Source organism: Heptranchias perlo, chromosome 9 (assembly GCF_035084215.1).
Source record: "Heptranchias perlo isolate sHepPer1 chromosome 9, sHepPer1.hap1, whole genome shotgun sequence".
Classification (NCBI taxonomy): domain Eukaryota; kingdom Metazoa; phylum Chordata; class Chondrichthyes; order Hexanchiformes; family Hexanchidae; genus Heptranchias; species Heptranchias perlo.
Genome location: NC_090333.1, coordinates 1,805,207 through 1,826,183, shown reverse-complemented (window position 1 = coordinate 1,826,183; position 20,977 = coordinate 1,805,207). Strand labels below are relative to the sequence as shown.

Below are 20,977 nucleotides of genomic sequence, written 5' to 3'. Positions count from 1 at the left end.
CATTTCCAGCCAGCCAGCCAGCCAGCCAGCCGAGCCAGCCTCTGCAGTATTTTTTTTCATTGGTCTTGCCTGCCGTGGAATGAATGTTTCAACACGAGCTGCCGATTGTCAGCACCTCACCTCTTTCTCAATTGGCCGTTGCAATCTCACTCACTCACTGTGAGACACGTCACATCACGTCACTAGTTTTCCTTAAAGAGGTCTCCTTCCACGGCAGTTCGTTAGTGACTGAGACTGACTGACGGAGGTCCGGTGAGACCCAACCCTCTCCCATCTGATTGGTGGCCTACTGGCAAATTTACCAATCTGTCAAGCAATCCTGGCAAGAAAGGGAAAAAAATCTTTAAACTCATCCACTGTTGCAATTAGAAACGGTGGCAAAAATGTGGCCAGAGTGGGAGAGAACGGCAGTGCTTCTAGACTGCATTAAACACAGGCAGCCAGAGACCAAAGAGGGAGTGCAAACAGGAGCCGAGATCAATTCGCATCGAGCGCGTCATCGCTTCTCGGCCTTTTGGCTAAGATCAAGTGGTCAAGTGGGGGAAGGCAACCATTTGGAGCCTTCCTGCCATTGTATGCCGGGGGGATGCAGTCAGGGAGAAATCCCCTCGGGCAGAGTGTAGAGCTTTGGCTTGTAGAGCTTTGGCTTGATGTAATGTCACTGCAAGGAATCTGGAATGAATCTGTAAGGCAATAAGGCACCCCAGAGTGTCAGAAAAAAAAAAAAAAAAAAAAAAAAAAAAAAAAAAATCTGTTCTTATCAGTTTAATATCTGATACGTCCCCTATCTGGGGACCATATATTAAATTGATTTTTGGAACAGGGAGATGGAACAGGGGCTTGCTCCGTCCACTCCACGCATCGACCCAGTATTGCAGTGTCTCTGGGAACGGTGCACCTCCCTGTGGGGAGATATTCAAAAGGAAAAACAGCTCTTTCCCAGCGTCTCTGTGTGTGTGTGTGTGTGTGTATGTATTATTACTGAGAATAAAGCTGATATATTACACTTACTTTCTCAGCTCAGTGGTATTTCTTTCTTCTCCTCGGCTGAATGCCGCTCGCACGTAGCGATATAATTCAAAGTGCAAAATAACTTGGTGCCGTTGACTTTGAACAAGCAGGGTCTGCTTTCAAATGCAAGCTGCGCTCCCGAACTGGACTGTCTGTCTGTTTGTCAAGGAGAGGAAAAGGTGGCGGTGGTGAGGGTGGAGCATTAGCGCTCAGGAGGGGAGACTTTCTTTGAGTGGTGCCAATTAATCTGCACCAGAAAGTCATCCCCCCGACCGGGATTCGAACCCGGGTCTCAACGAGTTTAAAAGGTTGCGTCTTAGACCACTAGACCACCGGAGGGAACTGCCTCAACTCCCTGGGAACTTGTACAAGAGGCTGAGGACACGCACGCCTGCTGCGCTGCGCTGCGCTGGCAGCAGCGACCAGCAGGGGGCCGACCGGCTGATCCTTCCCTTTCACAGGCAGGCTTTTGACCCTCGATTAAACGACAAAGGTGTTCAGAAGGAAGGCCTGGGGGGAGGGAGGCAGGGAGGGACGGACGCACGCACGCAGGGAAATCAGCACAAAGCAGGTCCCCTGGAATCTCACACCTGCGTCCCAGAAAACAGGTCTCCTGGTCAAAGCAGTCCTGCCCGCCCTGCCATTAACGTGACAATGGACAGGGCCCGGCAGCTTGAGACACATCTTTTTTTCAATATGCAAGTTCTTTTTAAAAAGGTTTCCTTCCACAGCAGCTCTGAGTTAGAGTTAGAGTTAGAGTGAGAGAGAGAGAGAGAGAGAGAGAGAGACTGACTGACACTGACTCTCTCACACACACACACAGACACACACCGTCTCCCATCCGATTGGTGGACTATGGGATTGAAAATCTAACTTTTAGTTTCAATGCAGCGCGTTGTTGTTGTAATATAGAACTGCAAGTTGCCGTTGTAGTCGTAGTTTCGAATCAGCACAAAGTAGGTGCCTCCCTGGAATGTCACACCTGCGTCCCGGAAAACAGGTCTCCTGGTCAAAGCAGTCCCGCCCCGCCCTGGGATTAACATGACAATGAACGGGGCCCAGTCAGGGAGCAGTTTGAAAGACATTTTTCAATATGCACTTCTGAAACATTAACGCCTTGTTTCTTCCGACAGTTTAACCAGCGATTAACATGACAATGGACAGGGCCCAGTCAGGGAGCAGCTTGAGAGACACCTTTCAATAGGCACTTCTGAAACATTAACGCCTTGTTTCTTTCGACAGTTTAGCCAGCCTTTAACACGTCTTGTGTTTTTATTTCCCATTTCCAGCCAGCCAGCCAGCCAGCCAGCCGAGCCAGCCTCTGCAGTATTTTTTTTCATTGGTCTTGCCTGCCGTGGAATGAATGTTTCAACACGAGCTGCCGATTGTCAGCACCTCACCTCTTTCTCAATTGGCCGTTGCAATCTCACTCACTCACTGTGAGACACGTCACATCACGTCACTAGTTTTCCTTAAAGAGGTCTCCTTCCACGGCAGTTCGTTAGTGACTGAGACTGACTGACGGAGGTCCGGTGAGACCCAACCCTCTCCCATCTGATTGGTGGCCTACTGGCAAATTTACCAATCTGTCAAGCAATCCTGGCAAGAAAGGGAAAAAAATCTTTAAACTCATCCACTGTTGCAATTAGAAACGGTGGCAAAAATGTGGCCAGAGTGGGAGAGAACGGCAGTGCTTCTAGACTGCATTAAACACAGGCAGCCAGAGACCAAAGAGGGAGTGCAAACAGGAGCCGAGATCAATTCGCATCGAGCGCGTCATCGCTTCTCGGCCTTTTGGCTAAGATCAAGTGGTCAAGTGGGGGAAGGCAACCATTTGGAGCCTTCCTGCCATTGTATGCCGGGGGGATGCAGTCAGGGAGAAATCCCCTCGGGCAGAGTGTAGAGCTTTGGCTTGTAGAGCTTTGGCTTGATGTAATGTCACTGCAAGGAATCTGGAATGAATCTGTAAGGCAATAAGGCACCACAGAGTGTCAGAAAAAAAAAAAAAAAAAAAAAAAAAAAAAAAATCTGTTCTTATCAGTTTAATATCTGATACGTCCCCTATCTGGGGACCATATATTAAATTGATTTTTGGAACAGGGAGATGGAACAGGGGCTTGCTCCGTCCACTCCACGCATCGACCCAGTATTGCAGTGTCTCTGGGAACGGTGCACCTCCCTGTGGGGAGATATTCAAAAGGAAAAACAGCTCTTTCCCAGCGTCTCTGTGTGTGTGTGTGTGTGTGTGTGTGTGTGTGTATGTATTATTACTGAGAATAAAGCTGATATATTACACTTACTTTCTCAGCTCAGTGGTATTTCTTTCTTCTCCTCGGCTGAATGCCGCTCGCACGTAGCGATATAATTCAAAGTGCAAAATAACTTGGTGCCGTTGACTTTGAACAAGCAGGGTCTGCTTTCAAATGCAAGCTGCGCTCCCGAACTGGACTGTCTGTCTGTTTGTCAAGGAGAGGAAAAGGTGGCGGTGGTGAGGGTGGAGCATTAGCGCTCAGGAGGGGAGACTTTCTTTGAGTGGTGCCAATTAATCTGCACCAGAAAGTCATCCCCCCGACCGGGATTCGAACCCGGGTCTCAACGAGTTTAAAAGGTTGCGTCTTAGACCACTAGACCACCGGAGGGAACTGCCTCAACTCCCTGGGAACTTGTACAAGAGGCTGAGGACACGCACGCCTGCTGCGCTGCGCTGCGCTGGCAGCAGCGACCAGCAGGGGGCCGACCGGCTGATCCTTCCCTTTCACAGGCAGGCTTTTGACCCTCGATTAAACGACAAAGGTGTTCAGAAGGAAGGCCTGGGGGGAGGGAGGCAGGGAGGGACGGACGCACGCACGCAGGGAAATCAGCACAAAGCAGGTCCCCTGGAATCTCACACCTGCGTCCCAGAAAACAGGTCTCCTGGTCAAAGCAGTCCTGCCCGCCCTGCCATTAACGTGACAATGGACAGGGCCCGGCAGCTTGAGACACATCTTTTTTTCAATATGCAAGTTCTTTTTAAAAAGGTTTCCTTCCACAGCAGCTCTGAGTTAGAGTTAGAGTTAGAGTGAGAGAGAGAGAGAGAGAGAGAGAGAGACTGACTGACACTGACTCTCACACACACACACACAGACACACACCGTCTCCCATCCGATTGGTGGACTATGGGATTGAAAATCTAACTTTTAGTTTCAATGCAGCGCGTTGTTGTTGTAATATAGAACTGCAAGTTGCCGTTGTAGTCGTAGTTTCGAATCAGCACAAAGTAGGTGCCTCCCTGGAATGTCACACCTGCGTCCCGGAAAACAGGTCTCCTGGTCAAAGCAGTCCCGCCCCGCCCTGGGATTAACATGACAATGAACGGGGCCCAGTCAGGGAGCAGTTTGAAAGACATTTTTCAATATGCACTTCTGAAACATTAACGCCTTGTTTCTTCCGACAGTTTAACCAGCGATTAACATGACAATGGACAGGGCCCAGTCAGGGAGCAGCTTGAGAGACACCTTTCAATAGGCACTTCTGAAACATTAACGCCTTGTTTCTTTCGACAGTTTAGCCAGCCTTTAACACGTCTTGTGTTTTTATTTCCCATTTCCAGCCAGCCAGCCAGCCAGCCAGCCGAGCCAGCCTCTGCAGTATTTTTTTTCATTGGTCTTGCCTGCCGTGGAATGAATGTTTCAACACGAGCTGCCGATTGTCAGCACCTCACCTCTTTCTCAATTGGCCGTTGCAATCTCACTCACTCACTGTGAGACACGTCACATCACGTCACTAGTTTTCCTTAAAGAGGTCTCCTTCCACGGCAGTTCGTTAGTGACTGAGACTGACTGACGGAGGTCCGGTGAGACCCAACCCTCTCCCATCTGATTGGTGGCCTACTGGCAAATTTACCAATCTGTCAAGCAATCCTGGCAAGAAAGGGAAAAAAATCTTTAAACTCATCCACTGTTGCAATTAGAAACGGTGGCAAAAATGTGGCCAGAGTGGGAGAGAACGGCAGTGCTTCTAGACTGCATTAAACACAGGCAGCCAGAGACCAAAGAGGGAGTGCAAACAGGAGCCGAGATCAATTCGCATCGAGCGCGTCATCGCTTCTCGGCCTTTTGGCTAAGATCAAGTGGTCAAGTGGGGGAAGGCAACCATTTGGAGCCTTCCTGCCATTGTATGCCGGGGGGATGCAGTCAGGGAGAAATCCCCTCGGGCAGAGTGTAGAGCTTTGGCTTGTAGAGCTTTGGCTTGATGTAATGTCACTGCAAGGAATCTGGAATGAATCTGTAAGGCAATAAGGCACCCCAGAGTGTCAGAAAAAAAAAAAAAAAAAAAAAAAAAAAAAAAAAAATCTGTTCTTATCAGTTTAATATCTGATACGTCCCCTATCTGGGGACCATATATTAAATTGATTTTTGGAACAGGGAGATGGAACAGGGGCTTGCTCCGTCCACTCCACGCATCGACCCAGTATTGCAGTGTCTCTGGGAACGGTGCACCTCCCTGTGGGGAGATATTCAAAAGGAAAAACAGCTCTTTCCCAGCGTCTCTGTGTGTGTGTGTGTGTGTGTATGTATTATTACTGAGAATAAAGCTGATATATTACACTTACTTTCTCAGCTCAGTGGTATTTCTTTCTTCTCCTCGGCTGAATGCCGCTCGCACGTAGCGATATAATTCAAAGTGCAAAATAACTTGGTGCCGTTGACTTTGAACAAGCAGGGTCTGCTTTCAAATGCAAGCTGCGCTCCCGAACTGGACTGTCTGTCTGTTTGTCAAGGAGAGGAAAAGGTGGCGGTGGTGAGGGTGGAGCATTAGCGCTCAGGAGGGGAGACTTTCTTTGAGTGGTGCCAATTAATCTGCACCAGAAAGTCATCCCCCCGACCGGGATTCGAACCCGGGTCTCAACGAGTTTAAAAGGTTGCGTCTTAGACCACTAGACCACCGGAGGGAACTGCCTCAACTCCCTGGGAACTTGTACAAGAGGCTGAGGACACGCACGCCTGCTGCGCTGCGCTGCGCTGGCAGCAGCGACCAGCAGGGGGCCGACCGGCTGATCCTTCCCTTTCACAGGCAGGCTTTTGACCCTCGATTAAACGACAAAGGTGTTCAGAAGGAAGGCCTGGGGGGAGGGAGGCAGGGAGGGACGGACGCACGCACGCAGGGAAATCAGCACAAAGCAGGTCCCCTGGAATCTCACACCTGCGTCCCAGAAAACAGGTCTCCTGGTCAAAGCAGTCCTGCCCGCCCTGCCATTAACGTGACAATGGACAGGGCCCGGCAGCTTGAGACACATCTTTTTTTCAATATGCAAGTTCTTTTTAAAAAGGTTTCCTTCCACAGCAGCTCTGAGTTAGAGTTAGAGTTAGAGTGAGAGAGAGAGAGAGAGAGAGAGAGAGACTGACTGACACTGACTCTCACACACACACACACAGACACACACCGTCTCCCATCCGATTGGTGGACTATGGGATTGAAAATCTAACTTTTAGTTTCAATGCAGCGCGTTGTTGTTGTAATATAGAACTGCAAGTTGCCGTTGTAGTCGTAGTTTCGAATCAGCACAAAGTAGGTGCCTCCCTGGAATGTCACACCTGCGTCCCGGAAAACAGGTCTCCTGGTCAAAGCAGTCCCGCCCCGCCCTGGGATTAACATGACAATGAACGGGGCCCAGTCAGGGAGCAGTTTGAAAGACATTTTTCAATATGCACTTCTGAAACATTAACGCCTTGTTTCTTCCGACAGTTTAACCAGCGATTAACATGACAATGGACAGGGCCCAGTCAGGGAGCAGCTTGAGAGACACCTTTCAATAGGCACTTCTGAAACATTAACGCCTTGTTTCTTTCGACAGTTTAGCCAGCCTTTAACACGTCTTGTGTTTTTATTTCCCATTTCCAGCCAGCCAGCCAGCCAGCCAGCCGAGCCAGCCTCTGCAGTATTTTTTTTCATTGGTCTTGCCTGCCGTGGAATGAATGTTTCAACACGAGCTGCCGATTGTCAGCACCTCACCTCTTTCTCAATTGGCCGTTGCAATCTCACTCACTCACTGTGAGACACGTCACATCACGTCACTAGTTTTCCTTAAAGAGGTCTCCTTCCACGGCAGTTCGTTAGTGACTGAGACTGACTGACGGAGGTCCGGTGAGACCCAACCCTCTCCCATCTGATTGGTGGCCTACTGGCAAATTTACCAATCTGTCAAGCAATCCTGGCAAGAAAGGGAAAAAAATCTTTAAACTCATCCACTGTTGCAATTAGAAACGGTGGCAAAAATGTGGCCAGAGTGGGAGAGAACGGCAGTGCTTCTAGACTGCATTAAACACAGGCAGCCAGAGACCAAAGAGGGAGTGCAAACAGGAGCCGAGATCAATTCGCATCGAGCGCGTCATCGCTTCTCGGCCTTTTGGCTAAGATCAAGTGGTCAAGTGGGGGAAGGCAACCATTTGGAGCCTTCCTGCCATTGTATGCCGGGGGGATGCAGTCAGGGAGAAATCCCCTCGGGCAGAGTGTAGAGCTTTGGCTTGTAGAGCTTTGGCTTGATGTAATGTCACTGCAAGGAATCTGGAATGAATCTGAAAGGCAATAAGGCACCCCAGAGTGTCAGAAAAAAAAAAAAAAAAAAAAAAAAAAATCTGTTCTTATCAGTTTAATATCTGATACGTCCCCTATCTGGGGACCATATATTAAATTGATTTTTGGAACAGGGAGATGGAACAGGGGCTTGCTCCGTCCACTCCACGCATCGACCCAGTATTGCAGTGTCTCTGGGAACGGTGCACCTCCCTGTGGGGAGATATTCAAAAGGAAAAACAGCTCTTTCCCAGCGTCTCTGTGTGTGTGTGTGTGTATGTGTGTGTATGTATTATTACTGAGAATAAAGCTGATATATTACACTTACTTTCTCAGCTCAGTGGTATTTCTTTCTTCTCCTCGGCTGAATGCCGCTCGCACGTAGCGATATAATTCAAAGTGCAAAATAACTTGGTGCCGTTGACTTTGAACAAGCAGGGTCTGCTTTCAAATGCAAGCTGCGCTCCCGAACTGGACTGTCTGTCTGTTTGTCAAGGAGAGGAAAAGGTGGCGGTGGTGAGGGTGGAGCATTAGCGCTCAGGAGGGGAGACTTTCTTTGAGTGGTGCCAATTAATCTGCACCAGAAAGTCATCCCCCCGACCGGGATTCGAACCCGGGTCTCAACGAGTTTAAAAGGTTGCGTCTTAGACCACTAGACCACCGGAGGGAACTGCCTCAACTCCCTGGGAACTTGTACAAGAGGCTGAGGACACGCACGCCTGCTGCGCTGCGCTGCGCTGGCAGCAGCGACCAGCAGGGGGCCGACCGGCTGATCCTTCCCTTTCACAGGCAGGCTTTTGACCCTCGATTAAACGACAAAGGTGTTCAGAAGGAAGGCCTGGGGGGAGGGAGGCAGGGAGGGACGGACGCACGCACGCAGGGAAATCAGCACAAAGCAGGTCCCCTGGAATCTCACACCTGCGTCCCAGAAAACAGGTCTCCTGGTCAAAGCAGTCCTGCCCGCCCTGCCATTAACGTGACAATGGACAGGGCCCGGCAGCTTGAGACACATCTTTTTTTCAATATGCAAGTTCTTTTTAAAAAGGTTTCCTTCCACAGCAGCTCTGAGTTAGAGTTAGAGTTAGAGTGAGAGAGAGAGAGAGAGAGAGAGAGAGACTGACTGACACTGACTCTCACACACACACACACAGACACACACCGTCTCCCATCCGATTGGTGGACTATGGGATTGAAAATCTAACTTTTAGTTTCAATGCAGCGCGTTGTTGTTGTAATATAGAACTGCAAGTTGCCGTTGTAGTCGTAGTTTCGAATCAGCACAAAGTAGGTGCCTCCCTGGAATGTCACACCTGCGTCCCGGAAAACAGGTCTCCTGGTCAAAGCAGTCCCGCCCCGCCCTGGGATTAACATGACAATGAACGGGGCCCAGTCAGGGAGCAGTTTGAAAGACATTTTTCAATATGCACTTCTGAAACATTAACGCCTTGTTTCTTCCGACAGTTTAACCAGCGATTAACATGACAATGGACAGGGCCCAGTCAGGGAGCAGCTTGAGAGACACCTTTCAATAGGCACTTCTGAAACATTAACGCCTTGTTTCTTTCGACAGTTTAGCCAGCCTTTAACACGTCTTGTGTTTTTATTTCCCATTTCCAGCCAGCCAGCCAGCCAGCCAGCCGAGCCAGCCTCTGCAGTATTTTTTTTCATTGGTCTTGCCTGCCGTGGAATGAATGTTTCAACACGAGCTGCCGATTGTCAGCACCTCACCTCTTTCTCAATTGGCCGTTGCAATCTCACTCACTCACTGTGAGACACGTCACATCACGTCACTAGTTTTCCTTAAAGAGGTCTCCTTCCACGGCAGTTCGTTAGTGACTGAGACTGACTGACGGAGGTCCGGTGAGACCCAACCCTCTCCCATCTGATTGGTGGCCTACTGGCAAATTTACCAATCTGTCAAGCAATCCTGGCAAGAAAGGGAAAAAAATCTTTAAACTCATCCACTGTTGCAATTAGAAACGGTGGCAAAAATGTGGCCAGAGTGGGAGAGAACGGCAGTGCTTCTAGACTGCATTAAACACAGGCAGCCAGAGACCAAAGAGGGAGTGCAAACAGGAGCCGAGATCAATTCGCATCGAGCGCGTCATCGCTTCTCGGCCTTTTGGCTAAGATCAAGTGGTCAAGTGGGGGAAGGCAACCATTTGGAGCCTTCCTGCCATTGTATGCCGGGGGGATGCAGTCAGGGAGAAATCCCCTCGGGCAGAGTGTAGAGCTTTGGCTTGTAGAGCTTTGGCTTGATGTAATGTCACTGCAAGGAATCTGGAATGAATCTGTAAGGCAATAAGGCACCCCAGAGTGTCAGAAAAAAAAAAAAAAAAAAAAAAAAAAAAAAAAAAATCTGTTCTTATCAGTTTAATATCTGATACGTCCCCTATCTGGGGACCATATATTAAATTGATTTTTGGAACAGGGAGATGGAACAGGGGCTTGCTCCGTCCACTCCACGCATCGACCCAGTATTGCAGTGTCTCTGGGAACGGTGCACCTCCCTGTGGGGAGATATTCAAAAGGAAAAACAGCTCTTTCCCAGCGTCTCTGTGTGTGTGTGTGTGTGTGTATGTATTATTACTGAGAATAAAGCTGATATATTACACTTACTTTCTCAGCTCAGTGGTATTTCTTTCTTCTCCTCGGCTGAATGCCGCTCGCACGTAGCGATATAATTCAAAGTGCAAAATAACTTGGTGCCGTTGACTTTGAACAAGCAGGGTCTGCTTTCAAATGCAAGCTGCGCTCCCGAACTGGACTGTCTGTCTGTTTGTCAAGGAGAGGAAAAGGTGGCGGTGGTGAGGGTGGAGCATTAGCGCTCAGGAGGGGAGACTTTCTTTGAGTGGTGCCAATTAATCTGCACCAGAAAGTCATCCCCCCGACCGGGATTCGAACCCGGGTCTCAACGAGTTTAAAAGGTTGCGTCTTAGACCACTAGACCACCGGAGGGAACTGCCTCAACTCCCTGGGAACTTGTACAAGAGGCTGAGGACACGCACGCCTGCTGCGCTGCGCTGCGCTGGCAGCAGCGACCAGCAGGGGGCCGACCGGCTGATCCTTCCCTTTCACAGGCAGGCTTTTGACCCTCGATTAAACGACAAAGGTGTTCAGAAGGAAGGCCTGGGGGGAGGGAGGCAGGGAGGGACGGACGCACGCACGCAGGGAAATCAGCACAAAGCAGGTCCCCTGGAATCTCACACCTGCGTCCCAGAAAACAGGTCTCCTGGTCAAAGCAGTCCTGCCCGCCCTGCCATTAACGTGACAATGGACAGGGCCCGGCAGCTTGAGACACATCTTTTTTTCAATATGCAAGTTCTTTTTAAAAAGGTTTCCTTCCACAGCAGCTCTGAGTTAGAGTTAGAGTTAGAGTGAGAGAGAGAGAGAGAGAGAGAGAGAGACTGACTGACACTGACTCTCTCACACACACACACAGACACACACCGTCTCCCATCCGATTGGTGGACTATGGGATTGAAAATCTAACTTTTAGTTTCAATGCAGCGCGTTGTTGTTGTAATATAGAACTGCAAGTTGCCGTTGTAGTCGTAGTTTCGAATCAGCACAAAGTAGGTGCCTCCCTGGAATGTCACACCTGCGTCCCGGAAAACAGGTCTCCTGGTCAAAGCAGTCCCGCCCCGCCCTGGGATTAACATGACAATGAACGGGGCCCAGTCAGGGAGCAGTTTGAAAGACATTTTTCAATATGCACTTCTGAAACATTAACGCCTTGTTTCTTCCGACAGTTTAACCAGCGATTAACATGACAATGGACAGGGCCCAGTCAGGGAGCAGCTTGAGAGACACCTTTCAATAGGCACTTCTGAAACATTAACGCCTTGTTTCTTTCGACAGTTTAGCCAGCCTTTAACACGTCTTGTGTTTTTATTTCCCATTTCCAGCCAGCCAGCCAGCCAGCCAGCCGAGCCAGCCTCTGCAGTATTTTTTTTCATTGGTCTTGCCTGCCGTGGAATGAATGTTTCAACACGAGCTGCCGATTGTCAGCACCTCACCTCTTTCTCAATTGGCCGTTGCAATCTCACTCACTCACTGTGAGACACGTCACATCACGTCACTAGTTTTCCTTAAAGAGGTCTCCTTCCACGGCAGTTCGTTAGTGACTGAGACTGACTGACGGAGGTCCGGTGAGACCCAACCCTCTCCCATCTGATTGGTGGCCTACTGGCAAATTTACCAATCTGTCAAGCAATCCTGGCAAGAAAGGGAAAAAAATCTTTAAACTCATCCACTGTTGCAATTAGAAACGGTGGCAAAAATGTGGCCAGAGTGGGAGAGAACGGCAGTGCTTCTAGACTGCATTAAACACAGGCAGCCAGAGACCAAAGAGGGAGTGCAAACAGGAGCCGAGATCAATTCGCATCGAGCGCGTCATCGCTTCTCGGCCTTTTGGCTAAGATCAAGTGGTCAAGTGGGGGAAGGCAACCATTTGGAGCCTTCCTGCCATTGTATGCCGGGGGGATGCAGTCAGGGAGAAATCCCCTCGGGCAGAGTGTAGAGCTTTGGCTTGTAGAGCTTTGGCTTGATGTAATGTCACTGCAAGGAATCTGGAATGAATCTGTAAGGCAATAAGGCACCCCAGAGTGTCAGAAAAAAAAAAAAAAAAAAAAAAAAAAAAAAAAAAATCTGTTCTTATCAGTTTAATATCTGATACGTCCCCTATCTGGGGACCATATATTAAATTGATTTTTGGAACAGGGAGATGGAACAGGGGCTTGCTCCGTCCACTCCACGCATCGACCCAGTATTGCAGTGTCTCTGGGAACGGTGCACCTCCCTGTGGGGAGATATTCAAAAGGAAAAACAGCTCTTTCCCAGCGTCTCTGTGTGTGTGTGTGTGTGTGTATGTATTATTACTGAGAATAAAGCTGATATATTACACTTACTTTCTCAGCTCAGTGGTATTTCTTTCTTCTCCTCGGCTGAATGCCGCTCGCACGTAGCGATATAATTCAAAGTGCAAAATAACTTGGTGCCGTTGACTTTGAACAAGCAGGGTCTGCTTTCAAATGCAAGCTGCGCTCCCGAACTGGACTGTCTGTCTGTTTGTCAAGGAGAGGAAAAGGTGGCGGTGGTGAGGGTGGAGCATTAGCGCTCAGGAGGGGAGACTTTCTTTGAGTGGTGCCAATTAATCTGCACCAGAAAGTCATCCCCCCGACCGGGATTCGAACCCGGGTCTCAACGAGTTTAAAAGGTTGCGTCTTAGACCACTAGACCACCGGAGGGAACTGCCTCAACTCCCTGGGAACTTGTACAAGAGGCTGAGGACACGCACGCCTGCTGCGCTGCGCTGCGCTGGCAGCAGCGACCAGCAGGGGGCCGACCGGCTGATCCTTCCCTTTCACAGGCAGGCTTTTGACCCTCGATTAAACGACAAAGGTGTTCAGAAGGAAGGCCTGGGGGGAGGGAGGCAGGGAGGGACGGACGCACGCACGCAGGGAAATCAGCACAAAGCAGGTCCCCTGGAATCTCACACCTGCGTCCCAGAAAACAGGTCTCCTGGTCAAAGCAGTCCTGCCCGCCCTGCCATTAACGTGACAATGGACAGGGCCCGGCAGCTTGAGACACATCTTTTTTTCAATATGCAAGTTCTTTTTAAAAAGGTTTCCTTCCACAGCAGCTCTGAGTTAGAGTTAGAGTTAGAGTGAGAGAGAGAGAGAGAGAGAGAGAGAGACTGACTGACACTGACTCTCACACACACACACACAGACACACACCGTCTCCCATCCGATTGGTGGACTATGGGATTGAAAATCTAACTTTTAGTTTCAATGCAGCGCGTTGTTGTTGTAATATAGAACTGCAAGTTGCCGTTGTAGTCGTAGTTTCGAATCAGCACAAAGTAGGTGCCTCCCTGGAATGTCACACCTGCGTCCCGGAAAACAGGTCTCCTGGTCAAAGCAGTCCCGCCCCGCCCTGGGATTAACATGACAATGAACGGGGCCCAGTCAGGGAGCAGTTTGAAAGACATTTTTCAATATGCACTTCTGAAACATTAACGCCTTGTTTCTTCCGACAGTTTAACCAGCGATTAACATGACAATGGACAGGGCCCAGTCAGGGAGCAGCTTGAGAGACACCTTTCAATAGGCACTTCTGAAACATTAACGCCTTGTTTCTTTCGACAGTTTAGCCAGCCTTTAACACGTCTTGTGTTTTTATTTCCCATTTCCAGCCAGCCAGCCAGCCAGCCAGCCGAGCCAGCCTCTGCAGTATTTTTTTTCATTGGTCTTGCCTGCCGTGGAATGAATGTTTCAACACGAGCTGCCGATTGTCAGCACCTCACCTCTTTCTCAATTGGCCGTTGCAATCTCACTCACTCACTGTGAGACACGTCACATCACGTCACTAGTTTTCCTTAAAGAGGTCTCCTTCCACGGCAGTTCGTTAGTGACTGAGACTGACTGACGGAGGTCCGGTGAGACCCAACCCTCTCCCATCTGATTGGTGGCCTACTGGCAAATTTACCAATCTGTCAAGCAATCCTGGCAAGAAAGGGAAAAAAATCTTTAAACTCATCCACTGTTGCAATTAGAAACGGTGGCAAAAATGTGGCCAGAGTGGGAGAGAACGGCAGTGCTTCTAGACTGCATTAAACACAGGCAGCCAGAGACCAAAGAGGGAGTGCAAACAGGAGCCGAGATCAATTCGCATCGAGCGCGTCATCGCTTCTCGGCCTTTTGGCTAAGATCAAGTGGTCAAGTGGGGGAAGGCAACCATTTGGAGCCTTCCTGCCATTGTATGCCGGGGGGATGCAGTCAGGGAGAAATCCCCTCGGGCAGAGTGTAGAGCTTTGGCTTGTAGAGCTTTGGCTTGATGTAATGTCACTGCAAGGAATCTGGAATGAATCTGTAAGGCAATAAGGCACCCCAGAGTGTCAGAAAAAAAAAAAAAAAAAAAAAAAAAAAAAAAAAAATCTGTTCTTATCAGTTTAATATCTGATACGTCCCCTATCTGGGGACCATATATTAAATTGATTTTTGGAACAGGGAGATGGAACAGGGGCTTGCTCCGTCCACTCCACGCATCGACCCAGTATTGCAGTGTCTCTGGGAACGGTGCACCTCCCTGTGGGGAGATATTCAAAAGGAAAAACAGCTCTTTCCCAGCGTCTCTGTGTGTGTGTGTGTGTGTGTATGTATTATTACTGAGAATAAAGCTGATATATTACACTTACTTTCTCAGCTCAGTGGTATTTCTTTCTTCTCCTCGGCTGAATGCCGCTCGCACGTAGCGATATAATTCAAAGTGCAAAATAACTTGGTGCCGTTGACTTTGAACAAGCAGGGTCTGCTTTCAAATGCAAGCTGCGCTCCCGAACTGGACTGTCTGTCTGTTTGTCAAGGAGAGGAAAAGGTGGCGGTGGTGAGGGTGGAGCATTAGCGCTCAGGAGGGGAGACTTTCTTTGAGTGGTGCCAATTAATCTGCACCAGAAAGTCATCCCCCCGACCGGGATTCGAACCCGGGTCTCAACGAGTTTAAAAGGTTGCGTCTTAGACCACTAGACCACCGGAGGGAACTGCCTCAACTCCCTGGGAACTTGTACAAGAGGCTGAGGACACGCACGCCTGCTGCGCTGCGCTGCGCTGGCAGCAGCGACCAGCAGGGGGCCGACCGGCTGATCCTTCCCTTTCACAGGCAGGCTTTTGACCCTCGATTAAACGACAAAGGTGTTCAGAAGGAAGGCCTGGGGGGAGGGAGGCAGGGAGGGACGGACGCACGCACGCAGGGAAATCAGCACAAAGCAGGTCCCCTGGAATCTCACACCTGCGTCCCAGAAAACAGGTCTCCTGGTCAAAGCAGTCCTGCCCGCCCTGCCATTAACGTGACAATGGACAGGGCCCGGCAGCTTGAGACACATCTTTTTTTCAATATGCAAGTTCTTTTTAAAAAGGTTTCCTTCCACAGCAGCTCTGAGTTAGAGTTAGAGTTAGAGTGAGAGAGAGAGAGAGAGAGAGAGAGAGACTGACTGACACTGACTCTCTCACACACACACACAGACACACACCGTCTCCCATCCGATTGGTGGACTATGGGATTGAAAATCTAACTTTTAGTTTCAATGCAGCGCGTTGTTGTTGTAATATAGAACTGCAAGTTGCCGTTGTAGTCGTAGTTTCGAATCAGCACAAAGTAGGTGCCTCCCTGGAATGTCACACCTGCGTCCCGGAAAACAGGTCTCCTGGTCAAAGCAGTCCCGCCCCGCCCTGGGATTAACATGACAATGAACGGGGCCCAGTCAGGGAGCAGTTTGAAAGACATTTTTCAATATGCACTTCTGAAACATTAACGCCTTGTTTCTTCCGACAGTTTAACCAGCGATTAACATGACAATGGACAGGGCCCAGTCAGGGAGCAGCTTGAGAGACACCTTTCAATAGGCACTTCTGAAACATTAACGCCTTGTTTCTTTCGACAGTTTAGCCAGCCTTTAACACGTCTTGTGTTTTTATTTCCCATTTCCAGCCAGCCAGCCAGCCAGCCAGCCGAGCCAGCCTCTGCAGTATTTTTTTTCATTGGTCTTGCCTGCCGTGGAATGAATGTTTCAACACGAGCTGCCGATTGTCAGCACCTCACCTCTTTCTCAATTGGCCGTTGCAATCTCACTCACTCACTGTGAGACACGTCACATCACGTCACTAGTTTTCCTTAAAGAGGTCTCCTTCCACGGCAGTTCGTTAGTGACTGAGACTGACTGACGGAGGTCCGGTGAGACCCAACCCTCTCCCATCTGATTGGTGGCCTACTGGCAAATTTACCAATCTGTCAAGCAATCCTGGCAAGAAAGGGAAAAAAATCTTTAAACTCATCCACTGTTGCAATTAGAAACGGTGGCAAAAATGTGGCCAGAGTGGGAGAGAACGGCAGTGCTTCTAGACTGCATTAAACACAGGCAGCCAGAGACCAAAGAGGGAGTGCAAACAGGAGCCGAGATCAATTCGCATCGAGCGCGTCATCGCTTCTCGGCCTTTTGGCTAAGATCAAGTGGTCAAGTGGGGGAAGGCAACCATTTGGAGCCTTCCTGCCATTGTATGCCGGGGGGATGCAGTCAGGGAGAAATCCCCTCGGGCAGAGTGTAGAGCTTTGGCTTGTAGAGCTTTGGCTTGATGTAATGTCACTGCAAGGAATCTGGAATGAATCTGTAAGGCAATAAGGCACCCCAGAGTGTCAGAAAAAAAAAAAAAAAAAAAAAAAAAAAAAAAAAAATCTGTTCTTATCAGTTTAATATCTGATACGTCCCCTATCTGGGGACCATATATTAAATTGATTTTTGGAACAGGGAGATGGAACAGGGGCTTGCTCCGTCCACTCCACGCATCGACCCAGTATTGCAGTGTCTCTGGGAACGGTGCACCTCCCTGTGGGGAGATATTCAAAAGGAAAAACAGCTCTTTCCCAGCGTCTCTGTGTGTGTGTGTGTGTGTGTATGTATTATTACTGAGAATAAAGCTGATATATTACACTTACTTTCTCAGCTCAGTGGTATTTCTTTCTTCTCCTCGGCTGAATGCCGCTCGCACGTAGCGATATAATTCAAAGTGCAAAATAACTTGGTGCCGTTGACTTTGAACAAGCAGGGTCTGCTTTCAAATGCAAGCTGCGCTCCCGAACTGGACTGTCTGTCTGTTTGTCAAGGAGAGGAAAAGGTGGCGGTGGTGAGGGTGGAGCATTAGCGCTCAGGAGGGGAGACTTTCTTTGAGTGGTGCCAATTAATCTGCACCAGAAAGTCATCCCCCCGACCGGGATTCGAACCCGGGTCTCAACGAGTTTAAAAGGTTGCGTCTTAGACCACTAGACCACCGGAGGGAACTGCCTCAACTCCCTGGGAACTTGTACAAGAGGCTGAGGACACGCACGCCTGCTGCGCTGCGCTGCGCTGGCAGCAGCGACCAGCAGGGGGCCGACCGGCTGATCCTTCCCTTTCACAGGCAGGCTTTTGACCCTCGATTAAACGACAAAGGTGTTCAGAAGGAAGGCCTGGGGGGAGGGAGGCAGGGAGGGACGGACGCACGCACGCAGGGAAATCAGCACAAAGCAGGTCCCCTGGAATCTCACACCTGCGTCCCAGAAAACAGGTCTCCTGGTCAAAGCAGTCCTGCCCGCCCTGCCATTAACGTGACAATGGACAGGGCCCGGCAGCTTGAGACACATCTTTTTTTCAATATGCAAGTTCTTTTTAAAAAGGTTTCCTTCCACAGCAGCTCTGAGTTAGAGTTAGAGTTAGAGTGAGAGAGAGAGAGAGAGAGAGAGAGAGACTGACTGACACTGACTCTCACACACACACACACAGACACACACCGTCTCCCATCCGATTGGTGGACTATGGGATTGAAAATCTAACTTTTAGTTTCAATGCAGCGCGTTGTTGTTGTAATATAGAACTGCAAGTTGCCGTTGTAGTCGTAGTTTCGAATCAGCACAAAGTAGGTGCCTCCCTGGAATGTCACACCTGCGTCCCGGAAAACAGGTCTCCTGGTCAAAGCAGTCCCGCCCCGCCCTGGGATTAACATGACAATGAACGGGGCCCAGTCAGGGAGCAGTTTGAAAGACATTTTTCAATATGCACTTCTGAAACATTAACGCCTTGTTTCTTCCGACAGTTTAACCAGCGATTAACATGACAATGGACAGGGCCCAGTCAGGGAGCAGCTTGAGAGACACCTTTCAATAGGCACTTCTGAAACATTAACGCCTTGTTTCTTTCGACAGTTTAGCCAGCCTTTAACACGTCTTGTGTTTTTATTTCCCATTTCCAGCCAGCCAGCCAGCCAGCCAGCCGAGCCAGCCTCTGCAGTATTTTTTTTCATTGGTCTTGCCTGCCGTGGAATGAATGTTTCAACACGAGCTGCCGATTGTCAGCACCTCACCTCTTTCTCAATTGGCCGTTGCAATCTCACTCACTCACTGTGAGACACGTCACATCACGTCACTAGTTTTCCTTAAAGAGGTCTCCTTCCACGGCAGTTCGTTAGTGACTGAGACTGACTGACGGAGGTCCGGTGAGACCCAACCCTCTCCCATCTGATTGGTGGCCTACTGGCAAATTTACCAATCTGTCAAGCAATCCTGGCAAGAAAGGGAAAAAAATCTTTAAACTCATCCACTGTTGCAATTAGAAACGGTGGCAAAAATGTGGCCAGAGTGGGAGAGAACGGCAGTGCTTCTAGACTGCATTAAACACAGGCAGCCAGAGACCAAAGAGGGAGTGCAAACAGGAGCCGAGATCAATTCGCATCGAGCGCGTCATCGCTTCTCGGCCTTTTGGCTAAGATCAAGTGGTCAAGTGGGGGAAGGCAACCATTTGGAGCCTTCCTGCCATTGTATGCCGGGGGGATGCAGTCAGGGAGAAATCCCCTCGGGCAGAGTGTAGAGCTTTGGCTTGTAGAGCTTTGGCTTGATGTAATGTCACTGCAAGGAATCTGGAATGAATCTGTAAGGCAATAAGGCACCCCAGAGTGTCAGAAAAAAAAAAAAAAAAAAAAAAAAAAAAAAAAAAATCTGTTCTTATCAGTTTAATATCTGATACGTCCCCTATCTGGGGACCATATATTAAATTGATTTTTGGAACAGGGAGATGGAACAGGGGCTTGCTCCGTCCACTCCACGCATCGACCCAGTATTGCAGTGTCTCTGGGAACGGTGCACCTCCCTGTGGGGAGATATTCAAAAGGAAAAACAGCTCTTTCCCAGCGTCTCTGTGTGTGTGTGTGTGTGTGTGTGTGTGTGTGTATGTATTATTACTGAGAATAAAGCTGATATATTACACTTACTTTCTCAGCTCAGTGGTATTTCTTTCTTCTCCTCGGCTGAATGCCGCTCGCACGTAGCGATATAATTCAAAGTGCAAAATAACTTGGTGCCGTTGACTTTGAACAAGCAGGGTCTGCTTTCAAATGCAAGCTGCGCTCCCGAACTGGACTGTCTGTCTGTTTGTCAAGGAGAGGAAAAGGTGGCGGTGGTGAGGGTGGAGCATTAGCGCTCAGGAGGGGAGACTTTCTTTGAGTGGTGCCAATTAATCTGCACCAGAAAGTCATCCCCCCGACCGGGATTCGAACCCGGGTCTCAACGAGTTTAAAAGGTTGCGTCTTAGACCACTAGACCACCGGAGGGAACTGCCTCAACTCCCTGGGAACTTGTACAAGAGGCTGAGGACACGCACGCCTGCTGCGCTGCGCTGCGCTGGCAGCAGCGACCAGCAGGGGGCCGACCGGCTGATCCTTCCCTTTCACAGGCAGGCTTTTGACCCTCGATTAAACGACAAAGGTGTTCAGAAGGAAGGCCTGGGGGGAGGGAGGCAGGGAGGGACGGACGCACGCACGCAGGGAAATCAGCACAAAGCAGGTCCCCTGGAATCTCACACCTGCGTCCCAGAAAACAGGTCTCCTGGTCAAAGCAGTCCTGCCCGCCCTGCCATTAACGTGACAATGGACAGGGCCCGGCAGCTTGAGACACATCTTTTTTTCAATATGCAAGTTCTTTTTAAAAAGGTTTCCTTCCACAGCAGCTCTGAGTTAGAGTTAGAGTTAGAGTGAGAGAGAGAGAGAGAGAGAGAGAGAGACTGACTGACACTGACTCTCTCACACACACACACAGACACACACCGTCTCCCATCCGATTGGTGGACTATGGGATTGAAAATCTAACTTTTAGTTTCAATGCAGCGCGTTGTTGTTGTAATATAGAACTGCAAGTTGCCGTTGTAGTCGTAGTTTCGAATCAGCACAAAGTAGGTGCCTCCCTGGAATGTCACACCTGCGTCCCGGAAAACAGGTCTCCTGGTCAAAGCAGTCCCGCCCCGCCCTGGGATTAACATGACAATGAACGGGGCCCAGTCAGGGAGCAGTTTGAAAGACATTTTTCAATATGCACTTCTGAAACATTAACGCCTTGTTTCTTCCGACAGTTTAACCAGCGATTAACATGACAATGGACAGGGCCCAGTCAGGGAGCAGCTTGAGAGACACCTTTCAATAGGCACTTCTGAAACATTAACGCCTTGTTTCTTTCGACAGTTTAGCCAGCCTTTAACACGTCTTGTGTTTTTATTTCCCATTTCCAGCCAGCCAGCCAGCCAGCCAGCCGAGCCAGCCTCTGCAGTATTTTTTTTCATTGGTCTTGCCTGCCGTGGAATGAATGTTTCAACACGAGCTGCCGATTGTCAGCACCTCACCTCTTTCTCAATTGGCCGTTGCAATCTCACTCACTCACTGTGAGACACGTCACATCACGTCACTAGTTTTCCTTAAAGAGGTCTCCTTCCACGGCAGTTCGTTAGTGACTGAGACTGACTGACGGAGGTCCGGTGAGACCCAACCCTCTCCCATCTGATTGGTGGCCTACTGGCAAATTTACCAATCTGTCAAGCAATCCTGGCAAGAAAGGGAAAAAA

General features: G+C 49.4%; 1 non-coding gene and 8 pseudogenes across 1 annotated transcript; all 9 read left to right on the top strand.

The window, feature by feature from the left end:
• The first annotated feature begins 681 nt into the window (after window positions 1–681).
• On the top strand, window positions 682–903 carry LOC137325952 (U2 spliceosomal RNA; annotated as a pseudogene).
• Window positions 904–2,994: 2,091 nt separating this feature from the next.
• On the top strand, window positions 2,995–3,191 carry LOC137325908 (U2 spliceosomal RNA). Its single transcript, XR_010964053.1, has one exon. It is a non-coding gene; the product is annotated as a U2 spliceosomal RNA (small nuclear RNA).
• Window positions 3,192–5,272: 2,081 nt separating this feature from the next.
• On the top strand, window positions 5,273–5,494 carry LOC137325951 (U2 spliceosomal RNA; annotated as a pseudogene).
• Window positions 5,495–7,563: 2,069 nt separating this feature from the next.
• Window positions 7,564–7,777, top strand: LOC137325965 (U2 spliceosomal RNA; annotated as a pseudogene).
• A 2,075-nt stretch (window positions 7,778–9,852) lies between these two features.
• On the top strand, window positions 9,853–10,074 carry LOC137325949 (U2 spliceosomal RNA; annotated as a pseudogene).
• Window positions 10,075–12,143: 2,069 nt separating this feature from the next.
• Window positions 12,144–12,365, top strand: LOC137325948 (U2 spliceosomal RNA; annotated as a pseudogene).
• Window positions 12,366–14,434: 2,069 nt separating this feature from the next.
• On the top strand, window positions 14,435–14,656 carry LOC137325947 (U2 spliceosomal RNA; annotated as a pseudogene).
• Window positions 14,657–16,725: 2,069 nt separating this feature from the next.
• Window positions 16,726–16,947, top strand: LOC137325946 (U2 spliceosomal RNA; annotated as a pseudogene).
• Window positions 16,948–19,016: 2,069 nt separating this feature from the next.
• LOC137325945 (U2 spliceosomal RNA) lies at window positions 19,017–19,238 on the top strand (annotated as a pseudogene).
• Window positions 19,239–20,977: the final 1,739 nt, after the last annotated feature.